At 48.0% G+C, this 15355-nt stretch overlaps 1 pseudogene; it reads right to left on the reverse strand.

Annotated features, from left to right (window-relative positions):
• Positions 1-14795: 14795 nt before the first annotated feature.
• Positions 14796-14915, reverse strand: LOC131810745 (small nucleolar RNA U3; annotated as a pseudogene).
• Between the last annotated feature and the right edge of the window lie 440 nt (positions 14916-15355).

Here is a 15355-nt window from a genome sequence, read left to right on the forward strand (position 1 = left end):
GGAATGGCCACGAGGAGGTGCAGTCAGCTGGCCAGCACAGCAGCTGATGGTGGACAAGAAGAAGCTCTCCTTCAGTTAGACCCCTGGCTTCGGCTGTCCCTCTCCCATGACCCTGGCTCAGAAGTCTTCTTAGTTACATGAATTTGAATTCAAAGCAGAGCTGGAGAGTTCCTCCCTGTCTGACCAGGACTCCTGTATCAAAAGCTAGATACTCTAAGCCTATTAATACTTTTTGTGTGTGACCTCCCAAACTAGCACCTTGCTTGCATTTTGTCCTTCTGAGAGACCTACATTTAATTGAATCCTGAAAACCCTTCACAGTTTGTCCATATTGGTCCCCTTGAATATGACGCAGATTTCATGAAAATGAAATAGTTTCTCAGGATGTTTGCCTATCCAATGCACATTGCCAAAACTTAGCACTGTCTCGGTCAGCCAGAGCCAAGGGATCGCCATATTAAACACCATACCCTGGTGTGCTTCTCCTAGAGGTCTACCTTAGCCATATCTGGCACACAGCCTCCTTTTTCTCTCTCCCTCCCTCTCTCCCCAAGGGTCTCCTCCAGCCTAGAAAATGGCCTGGGGTGAGCTGTTGACCTGGGGTCATGTACTGTCTGTCCAACAACCTCTGATGTGACCTAGCTCAACATGATGAGCTCACCCAGGAATTTTAATGGAAAACATCAAGAGGATGAGTTAGCACCAGGAGCTGAACTGCAGTGAGACATGTTCAGAAGTGGATGAAGCCAGGACCATACGGATCCCATGGTCACGGTGTGCAAAGTGAAGCATGAGCAGGAGTGAGACCTTAAACACCAGTCAGGGGGAGAAACATAGTACAAGGGAGAGAGAACATAGTACAGTGGGAGAGAACATAGTACAAGGTGGAAGAGCAGAAAAAGAATAGATGAGGATATTTCCTGAATATTCTGTTTCTTTTTCTGGGTTTCTGTACATTCCTGATAATAAACCTCACTTTTTAAAAAAATATTGTTTATTTATTTATTTATTTGTGAGAGCGAGTACAAGCAGGGGGGAGCAGCAGAGGGAAAGGAAGAAGCAGACTCCCCGCCGAGTAGGGAACCCAGTGCGGGGTTCAATCCCAGGACCCTGAGCTTGTGACCTGAGCCAAAGGCAGATGCTTAACCAACTGAGCCACCCAGGCACACTGATAACCTACTTTCTTTGGATTTGACCTGAATAAATATCTATTACAGAGGAGATGCACACACTGCTCCCTTTCTTCCACCCAGTTAACTAGGGCAGGTGTAGGGGGAATCTCAGATTATTCTTGTTATGGATTCTTGGTGCTGATAGAGCTGATAGAGCTAACTCATCAGTGATGCTACAAACCTTCAAGGCCTGACACTGATATGTCTCTAACTTACATGTTAGTAAAAATAATTGCACCTCTCTCTCCTCTTTTCTGGTTCTCTTAGCAGTCTGTAGGCAGGGCCCTCCTTCTGGGTGAGAAATGGCTTAGGAGGACTAGAGGTCATTGATTCTCATGGCTTTTTCTTCCTGTGATTCCTAAGGATAGGGAGGAGAGGAGAGAATTTTTCCAGAAGGCATTTTGCATTTCTGTACTGCAGAAGAAACTAAAAAAGGTCTATCCACTTGCAACACTGACTGTTCTCTGATTTTGTGTTATCAGGGTGCTGGGCATTAAAAGATAAAAGGCCCAAGCACTAGTGGTGGACTTTAGGGCACTTCTAGCCCAGCTGGTGCTTGCTGATCTGATGGGACAGTCCTCGGTGGGATAGGTACAAACTCTGTCCCTGCACGTGAACAGCAGAGGCAACCATGTCACTGCAGGCAGAGCTGCCGGGACTCGGACAGGGTCCCCCAGTGGGCCTCTCACCTTTCTATCCCAACAGCAGGGTTTTATTGCACAAATGGATGTTTTATGGCTTTTTCTGCACTGGGAAGCTCGCCGAAAGTTGATTTATTCGGTTGGTTGCTCTTACAAAGAGTTTTCTCGCTGTACACTTGCTTTGTGAGGTGAATTTAAAATAAGCCAGGCTGACCTGACTGGCTGTGTGCTTCTTTCATTGTCTTCTGCTTTGAGAATCATTTGAAGCTGATACTCACCGAGGAAATCATGTTTTCTTCGAATGTTCTTTCCTTTCAGCTTATGGAAAATCTGACTGTTAAGGTCTCACTGCTTGGTGCTTTTGGCCTGCAAAAGCAGTTGGAATCTGGGCTGAGGGCTGAAGGAATCAATGTGGAGGGCAGCAGACAGCTTTGGGAGGCCTGCTGTCTGGGGAACAGTTCCGAAGTTTCCAATTCCCAGGCCGCTGTGGGTGCCATCCTAATTGGAGGTGCTCTGACTCATCTCTCTCACCACCCCCTCTTCTGAGAGGCTCAGGAACCCAGTTCTGTCCTGGGGGCAGCACATGGCTGGGACTTAGAAAGGCTTAAAAAGAGAAAAAAATAGAGTCCCGTGCTTTCCCTGCCAAGCACAGAACAGAGGCCCGCTTGTGCAGCTTGTCTTTGGTCATCCTGCTGCTGTTCCGGAATAATTTGCCCCACAAAGAGTGGGCAAGGGCCCCAAGTTGTAGCCCCCCCGCCCTCCGCATAGCTGTTCTTTCATCCCAGGGTGATTCCCATCAGAGGAGTGCCCCCGGTTTACCTCAGAAGAAAAAAACCCCTTTTAGGAAGAAGTATCCAAACTGTCCTCAAAAACAATAGTTTGGATGAGCATGGTGGCATTCCTGCCCTAGTGGGAAGGGGGATGGTCCCAAAGATGAATTAACACTGTCGCTAAGCAACCATCTCCAACCTCAGTCCTGGAGGAGCCAGATGAGAAAGAACCAGGCCATTTAATCCCCAGTCTCTGCTCAGTACCAGTCACCACTTCGTCTGAACAGACTGAATGCAGGCCGATGTCCTCCGGCTTGCTCTGGTGGCAGTGCTGGCTCTCAGGATAGAGTGACAGAACAGCCTTGGCCTTGAGGCTGGCTGGGTCACTTTCTGCAGCCCTAATGAGGGTCCAAGGCAGCAAGGCTGTGCCAGGGACCCCCCCAGTTCAGCGCAATTTTGTATACCTGATCTCGTGGAAGCCACACAACCCTGGAAGTGTCAGTTATGCTCTGCAGATGAAGGGCTTGAAGCTCAGAGAGGTGCAGTGACTGGGCTAAGGTCACACAGGAAATGCGTGGCTCTGTCTGCCCTAAAGCACTGTGTCCCCTCCACGCCCACTGCAGCTTGTACCCATGTTTATTAATAGATTTGAGTATTTGCAAATGAAGAAGTCCCATGGAGCTGCTCACCAGCCAGTCATGATAGGATTTCTCTCCGGTCACAGCAACTTAACTGTTTACGCACAGTTACGCTCACCTGGTGTTTGGGGAGAGGCCTGGTCTCCCTGGCGTCACATGGGCGATGAAGTCAGGTCTTCATGGTGAGTGAGGAGAGCTACTGCCTCACTTCCCCTGGATGCTCCTTCCCCGGTCTGCTGGGCCACAACAACCCCCAGGCCTCGAAGCTCAAATGCACTATCCTTTCTCTGCCTGAAAGCTCTTCCCAGCCCCAGGCTCTTCTCAGAGACATCTCCATCACTGTTCTCCTCCCTGTTCCCAGAGTGCTCTGGGTGATGTGGGGGGCACCATGGACCCACACCCAGGCCCCCCTGAATCAGAGGACATGGTGGTCCAGCTGCTGGAAGGCTGTGCTGCTCCCCAGGGATGGCCACAGCTCCCCAAGTCATACTCCATTCTGGGGACCCCAACCAAAAGGGAATTGAGGCAGAGTGTGACATTCTCTCAGCCTCGCTGGGAGGCCTTTTTAGCAGCAGGGCTCCCTTGGGTGGCAGAGGCCATTACCAGGCCTACATTGCAGCTGGGCCTCTTCACCTACCCATCCTGTGTCCTCCCCTGCCCTTCCATAAGGTCGATCCCAAGGGCACCCTGCATGCTCAACTTTGTCTCAGAATCTGCTTCCTGGGGGGGGCTCAACCACCACATTCTCCCTCAGAACTTCTCTGTAGGTGACTGTCCTGCCCTTTAGACTGAGCTCCCTAAGGGCAGCAGCTGAACCTTCTTTGTTCTCAAACCCAGAGAGCCCAGGTCCAGCAGAGAGTAGGTCCTCAGGAGACCTCGGTGGAATGAATACATGAGTCATTTACAAGGTATTGGAGAGGAGAGGAAATGAAAGGCAGGGATGCCCACAGAGAGGGCACCCCATTCAGCGCCTTTTGCCTTTTGTTTACCTTTGCCTTCCCAGAAGAGTCCGGAGTTTCTTTGATCCTCCCCTCCCCAAACCCCACCCCCGCCACTTCCCACAAGCAACTCCCCTCTCCAACTGGGACTTGGCTGGACTCCTTCCTCTTCTGGATCCATCTGGACTCCATCTTTCTGGATGTGGTCTCTTAGGAGCTACTGAAGAGGAGAAGCCAGGAGCGGAAGCTGTGTCAGCAGCTGAGCCAGTGTGTGGCCGGAGGCTGCTTGTTCCAGAATGACAACCTCGTGCTCTGCAGCTCTCTCCCCGTGTAGATATTCTTCTTTTTTTTTTTTGAGCCTTATTTATCTTAACCTTTGTACTTCTCGTTAAATACCCATTCTCCAGTGAGATTAATGTGTTGCTCACACCCAGCCAGGTCAGTCCCAAGGACTATCAGGTGGCAGCTGGCCCAGACTAAGGAATGCCATACGGAGTTGGGACGGAGTTAGCCATCAAGGGGAAGGACAGAGATTCCTTTCCATGATTGTTCCTTGGAGTCATTGCAGAGGCAGGGGTGCCTTAGTGCCACAGAGCAGAGAGGAATGGGCACACCTCTGTGAGGAAAGCTCTGATAAACTTGACATGAGGGACCCCAGTGGACACTCCACACCTTCATGGGTCTCAAGTCATAGCCCCTGCTGACCGTGGGTTTATGATGTCAGGCCTTTAGTCTTATTGCCCAGGGCTGCTTTTGATTAGTCTGGGCCCAGCCACCAGCAGCTGGAGAGGCTCCTTGCTGGGCCTCCTAGAGGACTGGAAGAAAGTTGGCCCAAAGGGAAAATGGACAGAGTCTTGTCCCCTCATGGAGGACTTGCCCCCTTTCCCCTAGCAGGCCAGGCACATTCCTCATGACACCCCAAGCCCCAGAGTGGCTCTCTCCAGCAACGTGACACTGGAGGCCCTCCTGAGGGAAGACATGCCTCTGATTTGTGGCCATGCAGCTGTGTTTGGGTAGACATCAACACATAAACAAGTCCTGTCCCTGCTGCCCGGCGGACACATAAAGCAATCAGAGTGGACTTTTATTTGTCATCTCTCAGCATTCCTTATGATCTGTTTACTACTGCTCATCCTTCCCTAGCCCTGTGTGAGCACTCCAGCAGGCCCCTAGACTGTTGTTTTTTGTTCTTAGGGTAAGAGACAATCCTAGAGTCATTTTAGGCTCCAAGTGCTGACTCCACCTGGCAATGAGCTTGTCTAGTCTCCAAGAACAGTCAACACCATGAACCTGTAAGAGGCCACACCCCATCTCCTTCCCCAGTGGCTGCCTGTGGACTGGAAGCCAGCTGTGGGGAATGGGGTGGCAGTCTGGTGGGCTTCTCCTCAGTCTCCCTGGGGCTGGTTCATAGGTGGGAGGATGGCAGGGGGAGGCAAAGTCTCCTTGGGATCATCATAAACTGGTGTCACCTTTCAGGGGCAGCCAGTCATCTAAAGCTGGCTCTCCATCTCTTGAGATGCTTTTGTGAACAATTTAGAGGTGCCTCCAGGATCCCCTCCCTGACATTGCCCATGTCCTGCAAGTCAGGGCATTTCTGTTTCAAAGGGTTGACACTCCTCCTTCAGCTTTTGGCTATTTACATCCATCTGAGGGGCACATGGGTGGCTCTGTCTGATAAGCATCCAACTCCTGATTTTGGCTCAGGTCATGATCTCAGGATTGTGAGATCTAGTCTCGAGTCAGGCTCACACTTAGTGCAGAGTTTGTTGGAGATTCTCTCTCTCTCCCTCTCACTCTGCCCCTCCCCCTGCTCACTCTAGATAATTAATGAATTAACTACTCTTTTAAAAAAAAAAGAACATATTAAAAGAGCTTTCTTATTTAGCATTCTGAATAATTCTACGACATTGGTAGTTTTTAGAATAAGAAATCAAGGCTCAGAAATGTCTCAGATTGGCTTAGATTTGGATGCATGTAACAGAAAAACCCAAAAGAAGAATGACTTAAATAGGAGAGAGGGGTGTTTCTCTCTTACTGAAAAAGTTTGGAGATAGACAACCCAGAACTTATGGGGTATTACATAGTGTTAGAACCCAAGCTTCTTCCATCCTGTTGTTCTGCCATCCTTGGCATCTGCTTCCACTTCATGGTGCAAGATGGCTGCTTAAGCTTCGGTCAGGAGAAGGAGAAAGGACTGAAGAGAGGTGCACCCTCTTCCTTTAAAGACACTGTCTCGAAGTTGCACCCATACTACTTTCCCTTACATTACATTGGCTAAAACTTAGTCACATGGTTAGACCTACCCACAAGGGAGATTGGGAAATGCAACATTCATTCTCGGTAACCATTAGAAATCAGAGCTTCTGTTACCAAGGGAGTAAAGAATGGATATTGGGCTAAACAATGAGTGCTTTCTGCTATGGATATTAAATAACTTGCTCAGAGATTTCCAGCTGAACTCTGTCTACAGAAGATATTAATGATACCGGAAGAAAGGAGCAGTAAGGACATGGGAATGGGAGAAGGTGACATCTTAGGATAACATCTGCCTTGTGGTCTGGAAGATGGTTCCAGGGTCTCCTGCCTGCTCTGCTGAAAGTCCAATAGCTTTTCCAGGAGTCTGGCCACCTGGCTAGCCATCTGACTCTTCATTCTCGCCTGGCTCTGGCCAGTGGACAGTGGTGTTAAAGTCAGCATGGCAGAGCAGAGAGGAAAAATGTCAAAGGCGGTGTTGAAAGGATGGAAAGGGGTGAAGAGTAGAGCAATTTTCATTTCCCTCCAGCTTCTTGCCCCCTTGCTTCTCTTCAAGAATGGTGGACTCATGGTTCCATTGTACTTTAGCTAATACGTGGTGAGCATTTACTCCATGGAAGATCCCAGACAGGCCTTGGGGAGATTGGTGGGGAGGTTCATTGAAAAGATGTGACTGCTGGTTGACTTGTGAGCTGGACTTGGGAAGTCTGAGGCTGGATAGCAAGAAGAACAGAAATTTGAATTCTGATCTTTTGACTCCATATAACAGTCACACAAGATGAATGAAAGCCTAAGCAAACCCAACTCTCTCCACAGTAGAGATCCCAATGCCAACACCAGCCGTGGGTGCCACACTTTACAGTTTATACAACATCCTCAGTCTCTTGGCCAGGCAACAATCCAGGGCCACTAATGGCTCACGAAAGCATCACAAGCACCAGACCCACTGAGGGCAGGGGCAAACAGCCAACATGCTTTGGTAGCCTCAGGGGGCAATGCAGACCTCAGAATGATCTCATAGCTGGCTTTCATGCCAATGACCTTAGGTCAGCAAGGCAAATGGGATCTAATCTTCATTGCTCTCTTGTTTCAGAAAGCAGTGAGTACACCAGAGATTTAAGGAAATCAAAAATATTTCACACAGATGTTTAAGCAAGAGTAAACTGTCTAGAGCACTTGAAAGTTTTCAGTGATGTAGAGAGTTGTTGACTCTGCCAGATGGAGCAGGCCGGTTCTAAGGAGAGGGATCTTCCCAGAATTTCCTACTATGAAGTTGGGTGCCCAGGACACCGTGGTGGTTGAACCTTGGGGTTCAGCTGCATATGCCAATTCACTTTCATCAGGACAGGAAGAAGGGAATGAGTTTGCAAAAGCCCTCTTAGAAGTTACATTGATTAACCGTTTTCATTCTTTTTGACAGGGATTATTAAATGTCTCAGACCAGGACTCTGTTATTACTTTAGCATGAATAGCCCTTGAAGGGCTCCTGATACCTCTGGAGAGCAGCACCAAGTGGGTGTGAGCCATAATCCTTTGCCCCTTGTCCCAATCCCCATCTGGATTTATGGGCTTCCACCATGGCACAGAAGGCGGATGCAGGGGGCGGTGAGGCTCAACAGCTAGACCATCAGCCCCTGGCTGGAGCTGTTGTGACATAACCTGGGACTCTGCTCAAAGTCCCAGCTTCAGGAGATTCCCCCGTTTTGCACAACCCTGCAACAGAAGCCATATCCTCATTGTGAAAGATCAGGTTTAACCACAGACCAACCAACCAGCCTGTGTCGAGCTAGACAAGGAAGCAGGGAGGGTCTGACCCACTGAAGAGTGCTTTCTTTTAATACAGAGGGAGGGTTTTTTTTTTTTTTTTTTGAAATTGGGGATCGGGGGCCCCAGGATTTCAGATTAGGACACTGCAAGATCTTGTCTTGCAAGCTGTTAGGTCACTGTTCCAGCATGTGATTAAGATGAACAACGTATTAAAATGCTGGTGTAATGCTGTTATAAAAATTTTAGTTTGGACATATCCTTAGAAAAACTCAGGCTTCTCCTCCACAAAAATTGGCAAAACAGTTTATGGAGATAACTCACAGTTGTCTGGTGAATTGAATTAATCCACATAAACCCTGAGGTGGGGGGGTGGAGAATTTTATGAGCTGAGTTGAGAGAACAGTAGATAGTAGAAATAAACCTTTTTTTATCTTGAAGCTACAATAAAAGTAAACTCAATAAATTAAATAGCCTACAGGATTCATAAAATTGAGTCATAAGAAAAATAAACACAAAATCCTGTGGTTCAGGCTACATTAAGATAAGCAATTCCGAGTCTGTTTCTTTAATAATAAGCTCTTTCCTGTTTAGACAAAGAGTCTGTCAAGGAATTGATGTAAATGTGTTTCTGCCCACTATTCTTTTATTTCCCCTTTCCTGCTAAAATTACTTGCTGCAGCAGTTGTAAGAATTAAATGAGATACTATGCATCAATCTAAGCTTCATGTGTAAGAAAATCTAGGTAAATGTGGTTAAATTGGAATCTGAATAGTGCTGTTCTTCCTCCTTCTTCCTTCTCCTTTTTCCATCCTCCTCTACTTTGTTGGTTCTTCCCCACAACCGACTGTGTGCTCATGTGGCCCTGCTTTCTTGCTCATTTATGTACTCAATATTTATCGAGCTCCTTATGATGTACGAGACTCTCTTCAAGGTCCTGGAGACTCAGTATGTAAGGATGACAAAGTCTCTGCTTACACCGGAGGGGTGAAAACCAACAGATGAATAATTCTGTGGTATAATTTTGAGTCCTGTAAAGTGCTATGAAGAAAGACATGAGATGGGGCACCTGGGTGGCTCAGTGGATTAAGCCTTTGCCTTCGGCTCAGGTCATGGTTTCAGGGTCCTGGGATCAAGCCCTCCATCGGGCTCTCTGCTCAGTGGGGAGCCTGCTTCCCTCTCTCTCTCTGCCTGCCTCTCTGCCTACTTGTGATCTCTGTCAAATAAATAAATAAAATCTTAAAAAAAAAAAAAAAGAAAGACATGAGAGAATAATGGGATAGAGACCAGCACATGGGGGATATTTTATGTGCAAAGATCAGGGTACCTTCCCTAAAGAAGGTGCAGCAGTGCCCTGAATGAGGTAAGGCGTAAATCCACAGGAAGATCTGGGAAAAGTATATGGCGGAGGCAGAAGAAACAGCAGGTGCCAAGGCCCAGTGGTGGGACCCAAGATTGGTGTGATCTTCAGAAAACAGAAAGGCCAGTGTGGGTGGAGTAGAGTGAGCTGGGCAGAAAGTTGTTGGTGAGGAGCCTTGAGGCATGGCCAGGGGCCAGGCCACATAGGGCCTTGTGGGGACATGCTAAGGAGTTGTTCCAAGTGTATACTAGGATGGAAGCAAAGTTACTGGAGGGCTTGGGTCAAAATATGGTTTATGTGTTTTAAAAGGACCAGTCTGTCTACTGGAGAATATGAAAGGGCAAAACAGGAGCAGAGAGACCACTTAGGGTGTTAACAAAGAGGAGGAGAAGAAGTGTAACATAGTGGGTAAGCCTCAGGAGACAGACTGCTGGGGTTTGAAGCATGCCCGTGCATTAAGGAGCAGTGTGAATGTGGCCCAGCTAAATAACACTGCTGGGCCCCAGTTTCCCAATCTGTAAAATGGAGATGATAATAGTAAGGTCTGCTACCTTGTACACCTCCAGGTGGAATGACCCCCTGGAGCCCAGTGAAGGCAGTGCAAGTGATATCACGTGAAGCTGTGAGACACAATGGTCTTAATAATGATCTCTGGGGCGCCTGGGTGGCTCAGTGGGATAAAGCCTCTGCCTTCGGCTCAGGTCATGGTCCCAGGGTCCTGGGATCAAGCCCTGCATCGGGCTCTCTGCTTAGCCAGGGGCCTGCTTCCTCCTCTCTCTGCCTGCCTCTCTGTCTACTTGTGATCTCTGTCAAATAAATAAAATCTTTAAAAAATAAAATAAAGATCTCTACCGTATTGGGTTAAACCACCAAACACAGAAAGCATGCTATGAATGCCTGGCACCCAAGAAGAGCTTAACAAATACAAGCTATTATTTGTAGTTGAGGTGTGAGATGATGTTAGCTTGGAGTAAAGTGGTAACAGCAGGGGTGGTAAGGTAAATGCTCAAGTTTGAAATAAAATGTGAGGGAAGAGCCTGTCCTGGCTCCCAGGGGCACAGCCAGCCCTGATTGGCACTCAGGGGCACACCTTTGCCAAGACTTCTGGATGGGTTTTTCAGTCAGATTCATTTTAAAGCTGGATTATTCAGAATCTTCCCCACCAGTATGTTTCCCACTTAAAATGATGAATGTTATGTAGTATAGAACAGGACACTGCAGGTAAATCCCCAGCGTAGTGCCCAGTACATTTTATGTTTTAATAAATGTAAACTTTCGTCATGACCATCATGACCATCATCACCATGATTGCCATCTGAGCACTCGATGATGTTCCCACAGAACCCGCGTACATACGTATAACTCCACAGCAGAGAGAACTCAGCGTTTTTCCACTCTTGTGGGATAGCTCACGAATGCAGAGCCTTCAGGAATTACTGTCTTGAGGCCACAGTGTCCCTGAGGTCTTTTGGGTAGTTCCTGAGATACCTGTCCTTGTGCCCTCAGACACTCTCTAGGGCTCCAAAGGACTCAAATAAGAACCAGCCCAACCAGGAAAAGAAGCACCAGAGCATATAGAAAAGCATATGGTTCAAAGGCATGATTCATCTTGATTTCATTGATTTCACCAATCCTAGAACGCAAGTCAACCGTTTAAAGTTAAGAAATTTGTTTAGGTCCTATTCTGTTAGGGTCCATGATCAAAGGAGCGAGACTGATACAAAGCGAAGGTCAAGCAAAGCTTTATCTCGTGCCAGCACCAAGAATCAAACCGACTGGTTGGGGCCGTCCCTTATGGAGAGAGCGACCCCTCCCAGCCTCACGGACTAACTTTTATAGAGCAAAGGCCACACACAGGTGGCCAGTGAAATTGTAACACACAGAGAAATCTGCATAGTCATGCTAGGTCACACGCGGGTGGCCAATTGAATTACAGTTCACCCCGTAGTAGTTATTTGAACTAGCCTGTCACCTTGGTCAGAAGTGGCGCCCAAAAGGCAGGGGGACCCACATTCTTTGGTAGTTAGGGAGATAGTATGTGCGCTTTACTGATTGGATGTCTCTACCTGGCCTCACTTGTCCTTGTATTCTGGGCTCTGTTGTCAGGGACTGGTTGACCATATTTTACTGGTTTCCCGGGCTTGCTTTTAAGTAAGTTCCCCTGGCGGGGAGGCAGGATCAGTTTAAGTTTTACTGCATAAATAACAAAATCACTGTTCAACTGAGATGGAATCGCTCTGGCTAAATAGGCCCTTACAGTTCCTTTTTCTCACCCACTTGGCCCTCATGAATTGCTAAAATTGGAGGTGTCGGGGCACTCAGCAGGCCCAAGAATGAAGACACTAACTCCTCCAGGGTGTTCCATGGGCAAGAAGTGTGGGTAGCTCTGGGTAGCTGCTCTGCTCCCTCAGCCCATAGGTTTCAGTCGCTTTGCTATCTGGTTACTCATGCATGAGGTAATCTCCCACTTTATTTGTTCTTGGATGTGTGAGCTATATAGTTCCTTCTTCAAAAGCTATAAAAATGGAGCCCCAGCTAATAACTCAACATAAAAAGAGGTGCCATTTTCCCATTCTCAGTCTCAATAATGATTCCTGCCATGAGCCAGTCATCATGAAAATGACTCAGCCTTTCTCTCCTGCGTTAGTAAGGTTTAACTGTGTTTGGTCCTGACTCAATCTGGCTAGGAGCAGAGCAGGAATGATAGAAACTGTGCCCTAATGTGTTACTATGTTACTGTTTACTTGACTTACCCAAGACTCTGCAAACACAGCCATACAGCCCCTTACCTTCCTTCTGAACTGGCTGCTGTCTTAGACCAGTTTATTCAGTGGGAGTTTGTTGCCCTCTGTGCTCTCCTGCCAAGGAGCTGAGGCTAGTCCTGAACTCAAAATCAGGCATCTAACTCTCTTTGCATTTCTAGTACTAATACTTAGTATTTTCTTGGGGGCCCTAGTGTAAGAACTGATCCAGACCCAGATCTCAAGTGAAACCTCTTATCAGATGACTATTACTGGTTGAAATTATCACTCATAGAGATCCTGGCAGTTCAGCAGTGAGCCAGAGTCCATTTATCTGACAAACATTATCAACTGCCCACCCAACAGCAGGCAGTGCTGGTCATCTAGGATGGAGAGCCAGAGGCAGAGTCCCTAACATCAGGGACCCCCAAGATCTAGTGTGGCAGATGGACAAGAAAAGAAACAGTTGGAGAACAGTGTGATTATTAGTTTTGTAACAGGTCTTCAGGTGCATTCAGGGGGTACCTGACCCACACTGGTGCCCTGGAAAAAATTCCTAAAGGCAAGCATGCCTCAAGGTCTCCAGAAAGGTACACGGAGCCATACAATTAGAGAAGGGCCAGGGAGGGGGTGTTCCCAAAGAGAAAGGGAACAGCATGAAAAGCACGTGTGACCATGCCATCTGGCAGTGACCCAGACATCCATTTTCTCCCTCTTCCTGGGCTCACAGTCCCACTCACAGTTAAGTGTGACCCTATGACAGAAGGTGTGTAGACATGATGATGGGTGGGCTGACCCAGAAGATCCTCTCAAATGTGCCCTTCCCTGGGCTTTTCCCAAGTCAGGGCACATTCATGCTAGGTCCCAGTCAGCTAACTGGTACAGGTAGGAACCAGATTGCGGAGGGCTGCCTGCAGGAACTCCCGAGCTGAGGTGTGGTGAGAAGCAATCACATTTGGTTTTTAGAATACAGAGATGGCACGGTGTCCGTGGGAGGGTTGAAACTGACCTGAAAAACAGTGCTCCTGGAAAACAGCAATATTTAAGAAATCCCCTACCCATTGTTTCCCCAAATCCCCTATTCTTTGCTGTTCCAAGGCTAAGCCTCAGAGGACCACCCCCGCCCTCCAGTATTTTAAGACCCATTTGCATCCTTCTTCAAGGCTCCTAAAGAATTAAAGACAAAGCCCTTGTTTATCAGCCTAATTAAAACCCCAGAACCCCTTCCCTTCCTTTTTTTTTTTTTTAAACTTTCCTTTGCCACCATTATTTTCCGTATTGCAATCTCCCGAATGAAAACATCTCTTTAACTGTCTGTACATTTGGTCTTCACTTGAATACTGTAGTGTTGAACTGAAGCTCACTTCTACTTGAGAGTAGAACATTATCTGCTCTATTTTTCTTTAACAACTTTTATAATATATTAACTTGTCATCAGTCATCTGTGAGACTATAAACTCCTCGAGGAAAGTGCTTGTCTTCTTTACCATTTACCACTGTTTCCCCAAAGGCATAGACCAGTTCCTGGCACACAGTAGGCATTCAGTATTTAGAATAAATTATGGCACAGGGACACCCAGCCCACATGAGCTTTCTGCCAACCTCCCTGGGCTCTTCCTGATCTGCTCTCTCTCTCCCTCTTTCTCTGTGTGTCTCCTTTTCTAGCCCCTTCCTGCTCACCTGCCTCCCTCTCTGCTTCCTCTTTTTGGTCCCTTTCCTAATCCCTCTCTTCCTCTTGCTTCCCCTCTCTCCTCCCTCAGCCCCCATTCTCCAGCCAGCCAGGCTGTTCACCTGGAAGTGTGCAGGGGCCAGGTGAGAGTTCCAGCTATGGCAGGACTGAGCCAACCAACTTCATGTCCATATCTGCTGGGTCAGGACAATTCTAGTGATTTTGATACGTCATTTGCCCAGGCTGTCCTTGAAAGTTAAAGATTTACTTAGAATTGGCCAAGTGGGTGTTTGGAAAATAATCAGTGAGTTGTCACAAAGCCTTGCACTAAGCAGGTTGCTGAGAGCTGGGGAGGAGACAGGACCTGGGTGAGGCTACAGCCTTCCAGGAGTTCCCAGTCTAGTTAGCCAGGGAGGCGAAGGCCCACCTGTGTTCCTTGCGGAGGAAACATAGGCAGTCCCAGGGTGTAGGTGGCACAAGCTGGTGAGTTCTGGAAGCCTGTCAGCTGCTTTTACCATTGGAGCTTGTGGCCTGTATGTGAACTACGGCTGCCAGACAGATGAGGAGACCAGGGACTCAGCTGCAGAAGAGGAAGGTCTGTCCATGATTGTGAGGCTCCTTGGGCTGCTTGGATGGGAGTTTGATGAGTATTCCTTTCTCTTGTAGAACCCCTGCACCAGCTCCTCTTCTTGGCCCCTCCCTGAGACTAAGAAAAGGAGCCTATGGATTTCCTAAGAGTGCAGAGTCAGCACTGGTGGGCTGAACCTTCCACCAAGGCCACAAAAAGCCTCACAAAGCCAGTGTCCTACAGCTGGGTGACCTATTCTCCGTCCTCCATGGGACAATGTGACTCAGCAGAGTGAGGTACAAGCCCTCCCTCTAGTTTCTTCATAATTATCAGCTGAATTGGGTTAACTGCCCAGAAGCTAATTAACAAACTATAGAAATGATCCCTGAAAGTATAGTCTTCCAGAAGCTAATTAATAAAACCTACAGTATCAGCCCTTTCCCCTCCAGGCTGGGGAAACTGTACTCATTAGCGTCTAAAGTTCTGGAGGCGAAGGTGAGGCGGAGCCAGCGGGAGGCAAGGGGAGCAAGAAGGTGGTCAGGCTGCACGGGGGTGCCAACGCCAGGCAGCCGGCGACCCACCCAGCGCGGAAACTGTTTCTACTGCGCGCAGTATTCCTCTTGTCCCTGGAATTCCTCTTGTCCCTGCTTCTGTAAGAAGGATGGGCCAGAATCTTCCTGGGAAATGCCTGGAAGAATCTCATGACCTCCTAGGATGGGTCCTTATAGTTCTGCAATTCTGGGAGGACAGAGGAGGGAGAGAATCTTTTCCTGAGCCCTGGCATTTCTGGATGTACTTCAGGGAAGGAAAGCAAGGAAGCGGCAGGACCAAGTAAAGCCAG

The sequence above is a fragment of the Mustela lutreola genome, chromosome 10 (genome assembly GCF_030435805.1).
Source record: "Mustela lutreola isolate mMusLut2 chromosome 10, mMusLut2.pri, whole genome shotgun sequence".
Lineage (NCBI taxonomy): Eukaryota > Metazoa > Chordata > Mammalia > Carnivora > Mustelidae > Mustela > Mustela lutreola.